Source organism: Bombus terrestris, chromosome 4 (genome assembly GCF_910591885.1).
Source record: "Bombus terrestris chromosome 4, iyBomTerr1.2, whole genome shotgun sequence".
In the NCBI taxonomy this organism is placed as follows: domain Eukaryota; kingdom Metazoa; phylum Arthropoda; class Insecta; order Hymenoptera; family Apidae; genus Bombus; species Bombus terrestris.
The window spans coordinates 15696478-15704588 of record NC_063272.1 but is presented as its reverse complement, the minus strand read 5'-3'; positions in this window follow the sequence as shown (position 1 = coordinate 15704588).

Genomic DNA, 8111 nt, shown 5'->3' with positions numbered 1-8111 from the left:
TCGTACGGCCGAGTCCCTTGAGCCGTTGGCCACTTTAGAACTAGGGTCAAGGATAAACAATAATAATAACAATTAGTTTTAATTGGTTGTGGAGCTATCAGTACGTTTCACGAATGGACATTTCGAGCAGTCAGTCACGCCCCAGACGGACAGAATCGTAAATTTACGGTTGGTGTGCCACGAGACGGAAACAGGGGGAGCATCAGGTGGAAGCGGAATTATGGACCCACCTGCCTTTGTACAAGCGGTCCCCTGCGTTATGTTTCTAGTTTGATTCTAGTTCTCTTGCACAGTATGTTCTCTCGAAAAATTCGCACATGGCTATTTAGCGAGGCATTCTAAACTAGTCGACGTACCGTGAAGCAATATGTTTAAAACTGTTCGAGATAGGATGTTAAAACTTTGTACTTCTTTGTTGATAATTTCTTTATAAAACAGAAATTTACATTATAGGCTTTTTTCCGTGAAGATAGTTGCTCTATTTTTTTAAATAATATTTATTAAAATTGTTATAAAATACTTTACTTCGTTTGGAGAATATTTATGTGATTTTAAATAGGAAAATCAAACAATTTTGGATCTTTAACTAAAATTACTTCTTATTAGCTGTTTACTAAAAATTAATAATTATTCTTCTAGTTACCTTTGACCACGTAACGATTAATTTGTGTGTACGTGACTGATGAGCATAATAATAAGAATTTGAAGGAGGTAATGGAAATTGTGTAGCAATTGTTGCGAGTGGAGATTCATATTACAGTGTATTTAGCTATCTTCTTAATTGTCTACGAAAAATACGAAACAAATTGTTCAAACTCAAATGGTCGCTCTTTTAACTTGAAAATAAGGAAAATTAAATTGTGTATGTATTATCAGATATTAAATTTATATTTCCAAACACGCAGACAATATATTACAAATAACGCAACATCGAATACTCTCAAGTATTCGCGTAGAAAAAGAAAACTCGACAAATAGTCCCGACCCTAGTTTACCTAAGCAACCCACGCCTCTATCTCGCATCTCATCTGGGCACGAAAAATTTATGCGGGAAATGACGTTCGTGCATCGCGTGTTTGCTCGCACGATTATGCTATACCACCTAATACGACGTATATTAATACCGCAGTATAATATACTAAGACTGATGATTATACCAAAAATCCACAAGAAAACCACAACTCTCGAATAATATGAAAATCTCGAAATGAAAAATGTTTGTCGCGGTTCTTTCGAGTCTTTATTAAAATTTCTATTGGAACGTCCAACAGGAAGAAGATACTTTAAACATAGAAAACGAAGGAAAGGGCAAGAGTACATATTTGGTAGTTGCATATTAAATATTCTTTGCTAGTTGCAGCAACTTGCTTCTGCGAATTCCTTATCGATTGATCCGCGATTCAGGCGACAGATAAGAGCTCTTGAAACCCCTCAAGCTATCGGGTCTCAATATCAAAGAGGTGTAATAAATTAGGCGAAGAAACTATGCTAAAAATACCCAGCAAAAGCCACGATTCTCGAACGAAATCTTAAATGAAAAATGTCTATTGTTAGACGGATGGTTCGGAGATACCTGTATTGAAATTTCTGTCAAAATGTCCGTAAAAAGAATTAATAAACATAGAGAAAGAAAAAGAAAAATTCGTGTATTTTTCCTGATGATTGCAGTAACTTGACAGCGCAAGTTTTCCATCGATTGACCTGTGACTCGCGGGACAGATAAGAGTTCTCGGAACCCTTTCACGCTATCAGATCTCGAACTAAATGCAATAAATTAGAAGGCGAAGAAACGAGCAGCCGTAATTCATCGGTGTTTATCAAAAAAATCGTAAACTAACAGATAGAGCAACCTTGTAGCGAGCCTGTCCACGTGGGAGCAGGTTAAGGACAGTCACGCGGGACACGAAACAGTTAAAAATATCACTGCCTGAACAAAACGATCGATTCGAGGACGAGGAACGTTGTGGAAGCTCGTAACTTGGCCCACCAGTCGAACAACATTAGACAACTTTGACAAGCTTGAAGTATAAATTTAAGTCGTTAGAAGAAAAGAAAGGGAAAATAAGTCGATTTGTTGGTTGTTGATGCGTTCTGCTTTGTGGAGCAAGCTTTTTCGTTAATTTCAGGTGAAAATTTGATAATTGCGATATTTGTATGGAAAATAATATTGCGAGAAATATGAAGAAAATAATCATTGGTTATTGTGCAATTTTTCATGTGAACGATCCCTGTTTTCATGAAGTAAGTACGAATTTAAAGATCTCTGAAGATTTGAAAAACTAAGAAGTTTGTACATCAATGGTATCATCAAATGTATCTATTCATATGACTTATGTACTCATACGCATTTCCTTTTTTAAAAAAAACAATGTGTTTTGAGTCACTTTTTTAAAGAAACGCATTGTAGCAAGAGCGATCAGTAACTACTATCACAATATCAAACATCCTCAATACTAAAAGCAAAGCTGAAATCCAAAACTCTAAGTCCGAGTGAGTATTCGAGTATCTCCAAATTATGTAAAAATATGAACCACGTTTACTTTTCTCGATATTTCTCAATACTCAGGAAATTTAAACAAAGGAACATCAGCAAAAGCAAACCGACAAATTAAGATTAAAAATCACAAAGCACCATACAGTCGACTCAAGTTTATCCAGCGTCTCATAAACGTCAGCTATGCTTTCTCAGGTTCTTTAATCCCTTTTTCTCTTCTCCTCTTCGCAAAGCGAAACCGATTCGTTCGCGTTCCTCGTTCATTGTGCGCAGAAGAACCGCATGAAAGGCAATTCCACAATAGGCGACCGACGATCCGGTTGGATCTTTCAATAAAGCCAGTGTTCCCTGGTCCCCTTGCCTCGCTCGTCGCGTTCACTCACCGGCGAATACGACTTGGAATTAAAAGTGAACGCCGATAGATCGCGAATATAAGAGGCCACGTCACTTCCTATTTCCGGGTACGGGACGATCCAGATCGCGTAACGCCGAAGCTGCATTGCGACTCGTTTAGAATTCGCTCTCATTTTGATTTTTTCATGGAACGCCGCTGCGGCTGAACAGTTTCCTGGGTTACCGTGATAGACCCATGGTCATCTCGTTGCTGTTACGACAAGGAAATTATTCAGTAACTGTCGATTTCTTTATGGAAACACGGAGAGAGCGTGTTGAGTTTCATGACAAGGGAATCAGAAAATTTTGATGGAATTTTCTATAAAAATGAGGATGAAGAATAATTGAATGCCACTTACAGGTGAATGTTTTAAGCATACATTTGTCGTTATGGGATTAGGAATTTTATTTTTCAAAATATTAAGAAATACTTGGATCTACAAGTTGTTTCAATAATATGAGACTCGCAAAGGTTTGTAATTAGTTTTTCTGCTCCAAATTGTAGGAGATAATTGCATAATTGTTTCGGGATTGTATAAGCCACAGAATGTTTAATTAACTTTATATTTCGTCTTTATCAAGCAACTTTTGAGACAACTTTTATAATGATGAAAGATATAATTGATAAAAGAGCAATACATGCCGCAAAATAAGATTTAAAGATGACAAAAGCATATTGACACTCTGTTATCGTATAAGACGTACTGCAGGAAGCAAATGGAAATCACCATGGTGCCAGTATTAAAAGATGTCTATACTTACTGACGTCATTTCACATACCTGAATACCAATTAAAGGTACATAGATTGCATTATTATTTAGTGGTACGTCGATCTTTTACCAACTCGATTAATAACAATCATAATAATTTTAAACGTGTCGAAAAATGAAAAATATTCTAGTCCCATTAAATTTGTCTACCGTCGAAAAGACTAGAATACGCCATAAAATAATGGACATTGCGTAATAAATGTGAAAGTGGTACGATTTTTTGATACAAGATATACCTACTTGTACAATAACTGCCTAAAACTTTTTAGCGAAATTGTATATTCTATCTTCCAACTTCCTTTCATTTTTTACTGAAATCCTAATTGACATATTACAATTTTACTTGAATACGTTACTATTCACGACGATTTTATGGTCAGAAAATCGAAAAGACATTATTCTCGGTGTAACGACGCACCGTTAAGCAATCTCTGGCAATTTCATGAAAAGATTCAACGCCGTTTTGTGTCCAAACGTCGCGACACTTAATTGTGTCCATCATTTGCTCGATGTCAACTTCTCTTACGTCAACGCTAGTTATATCCCTATGTGGCAAAATGCACAAAATTACACAGAACAAAGTACAAAAGCTTTAGATGCCCCTGTTTTTCCGAGTAAACGCGTACTAATCGATACAATAAGATAGACGCGAGGGCAATAAAACAAATCGTTGGTAGCGTGTTATCTGTGCATTTTAATATTCATGAGTTACGCAAAATTGGTGTCCGTGAAAGGATCTGAATCTAAAACGATCGGTTCGTAGCTTTATTTTATTGCAGGATCGTATCGATGATAATTACACGGTTAAGGACTTTTATATTAGAAAATAGAGGGAACCGTGGATAGTGTCTTTGTTGATTCTAGATTGTGAAAATCACTTAGATAATAATAACCAACGGTCTGGAATAATTAGCAGGTTTAAATACTAATTCTTTAAGATACTAGATAAGCCACGCGATTAAATTCGATCTTAATTCGCCCCTCTTTACAGCACAGATTCGTATCAACATCCATACGAAATGATAGATGACGGCAACACACGGAAGCAGGTATGTGCGTCGCGATCAACAATGCCTTTTCTTCTTTTGTCGTGTTTTTATGGGTGAACGTTATCTGTTCTTGTGGTCTTAAGGGTGGCTCTGAGATTTAAAAGTGGTCTTCTGATTTTTATTTCTCGTATAAACAGAGGAGTTGGGTCGGAAATAGATCTTGAATTGAAAATATGAGTTGAATGTAGTATTGCGAATTATTACGCTTCTTCTTTGTTAAACGCATATGTAGGCTCTTGCCACAAGATTCTTACAATTGGACAATCAGAACAGTACACTTTAAAAAATTAAATTTTTTTAGATACATTTCAGTAATTCTAGTAATCTTATTTAATCAGTTTGTATATATATATATATTCAACTGAAACATATATATTCGTTCCTGGAGCTTTGATCTTGGTACTCTAATAATCGATAGGCAACCAAAAAATGGTCATAAATTGTTCTTCAGAAAATTTGTCAAGGGAAAACTTCCATTTCTTCAACTAGTTCTAATTCTACTTATTTGATCTTCCTATCGATATTTCTTAAATGCTCAAGGAGATGACGGGAACTCGAATTTTAAACTTGCTCTTCTACAAAAACAGAAAACGATTATAATAAATTAACATAAGAATTCTATCGTTGCTAGAATAAATTCAAAAGCAATGCCAGAATTAATTATATGTCCTGAGACTTAATAGTTAGCCTTCCGACTTTTATTTCTTCTGTAAAAAATAACCAGTTACTCTGAAGTAGATTTCAAATTCAAAACACGAGCTACACGCAACGTATCATTACATTCCTGTTTCTCGCGAGACGCGTGTCCAAGTACTCGTACTAAAAGAAATAGAAACGTGAACAATTTCCCCTTACTCGACTTTCCTAAAAACCAAACAACCAACCAGAAGACAGAAGTCGAATCGTAAACGTCGGAAGGCGACGGGAACGTTGCGGAAGCGGCACCGTGAAGAAGGGGGGAAAGAAAAATCGCATCTCTTGGGAAGGGTAAAGCGTAGAGAGAGGTAGCGTGACCGGTGGTGGCGCATCGCGACGGAGTATATTTCTTCGGGGATCGATCGATAGATCACGGCCGTGCATACGTTGGCCGCGTAATTTCGTGAATGCACGCACGTAGCCGAGCCGACGCACCGAGAAACGCAGGTGGTGGCGTGCTACGATAGGCGCACGGTCTGCCCGAACACCGGCGTGATCTATAATAGTGGCGGGTGGTGGTCTTGTGTACACGCGGGGCTGGCATGGCAACGGGGTCGATAAATAGCCCGGCACGGCACCGACTTCCGATTTCATCGTCGATGCTGCCGTGCCACGCCGGTATCGTGGCCTGTACCGGCATTCCCCGCGGTCCCAGCAATTCGCCTCTAAATCTTCGTTCAGATTAGTCGAATTACTTAAATTCAAACGGCTTGAGTTTATGTTTATACGAGTCGAATTATTCAACTCGAGGACGTTGACAGGAAGGAATCTGGGTTTAGGTAAACGACTGGAAGTAAGTAGGTATGAAGTTTCGAGTGGCGGATACTTAGAACGCCGATGAGGACATGGATGATACATGCGAGCATAAAAGTTGACGTAACAATTTGTTAAGTTATAATATCGTTGTTACTTTGAAGGGAACCAATGGTTGGAAAAATCTCGATTTTACTTAAACGTTCGAGGCAACCGGTTTACATTTATTTGAACGTAAGCAATTTGGGTCGCAGTTCACGCTAATGTTTCTAACGATCTTTGTTAGTATTTTGTAGGTTGATACATCTCTCTGTACTTTATAGCTACGGTGGTAGTATGAAGTGATAAAAACAGGACAAAGACATTTTTACGGTGTTCGACTTTCCAATTATGTCGAGGGTGCGTATGCAAATTCGTTGGTTAAGGCTTCGTAAATAAAGTTGTCTGATACGAAGGCAAATTACGAATGTGGTTAGAGTTCTAAGGTGTAATTAAGATGTAACGTTTAGCTGTACGGAGGGAACATATTCTTGAGAAGGTAATATTATATATTATGTATTACTATGTTAGTAAATTTTGCAAAATAGATACTGCATTTATTAACGAGCTGAAATTACATTTTAGAAATCGATTCTTTTATATTCACGGCAATCGTAGTGAAAATCAATAGCACAAAATTTTATAACGCGCGATGAAGTCGACAAAAGATGCTTCATCGATGTATACTTAAAAAGAATCTTTAAATTCTCAAGTTAACAACATTCCGTATTTACACGAGCATCGATTATTAAATTGCAAAGTGATGTAACTTGTAATTAGGAATTATGCAACCGGTAGTAAACATTTCCAAGCTAGGAATTTAAAAAATCTGTCACTTTCACATCCAAGAATTACAGTAAAAAGAATACAAATATTACCCAACTATACTGATGAAAAATGATTTCCTCGACTATAAATTTTCCAAATCTGTTACAATCCATTTATCAGTGCGATCTACGCAATTGTAACAACTAATAAAATCATCGTTTCACTTTCTGTCGTGCTTTTCACCATTAAAAAACTGAATTTCACCTTTTTCCGCTTAACAGACTCTCTCTACTTAAATATCATTATCTGCAAATTATTTTAACAATCTAATCGTTATTTGTATTAAAATATATCAAGGAAATTGTACTTCCTTGTTCTTAGTTAATTATATTATAATTAATGCTGTGTTTAAAAGGAAGGAGGAAAGGGAAATCCCTCGGTAACGTGCTAAGATCACGAAAAAGTCGCAGCTGCCGCTTCTTTATCCTCGCAACACTTAACAGAGAGTAGCATGACATTTAACTCGGAGCAACAAAGCCGAGGAACAAAAAAGTAACGTTAATTTCACCGGATAGCCGGTAGCCCCCGCATTTGCAACCTGTCGCGATAGAAGCTCCTTATCTGAGGCAGGTGCGCGTCTCTGAGAAGATGTAGACGCCTGTATAATAACTTGAACACAGCACGTTCCAATGTGTGCGGACCGTTTCCTTTTCGCTGCATTAGCTGGACGAATCGCTTTTACAATTATTATCCTTTACGCAACGCGACTCGAGAAAGCGAAAAAGCAAATGTTACATAACTAATTTGATGAAAAAGTTATTGCCTCAATGATAAATTTTTCAAACTCATCCACTTACCAGTCCGATCTTTACGATTGTAATAAGTAACAAACTTGTCATTTCAGTTTCTATCACATTCTTTGGCATTGTAACCATAAATTTCATATTTTCTCCTTTCACAAATATATTATTTCAATACTTTGACGTTGATTTAATGTTTCTTCATTTTAACAGAGACACTATCAGAATTTCTACTTGTATTTACCATGTCATTTCCATCCAAATCCAAAGTATTGGTTGAACTTTTGTGTAATTACTCCCGTATTATTCATATTATCTGTTATTAGTGTAAGAATAATCATACTTTTG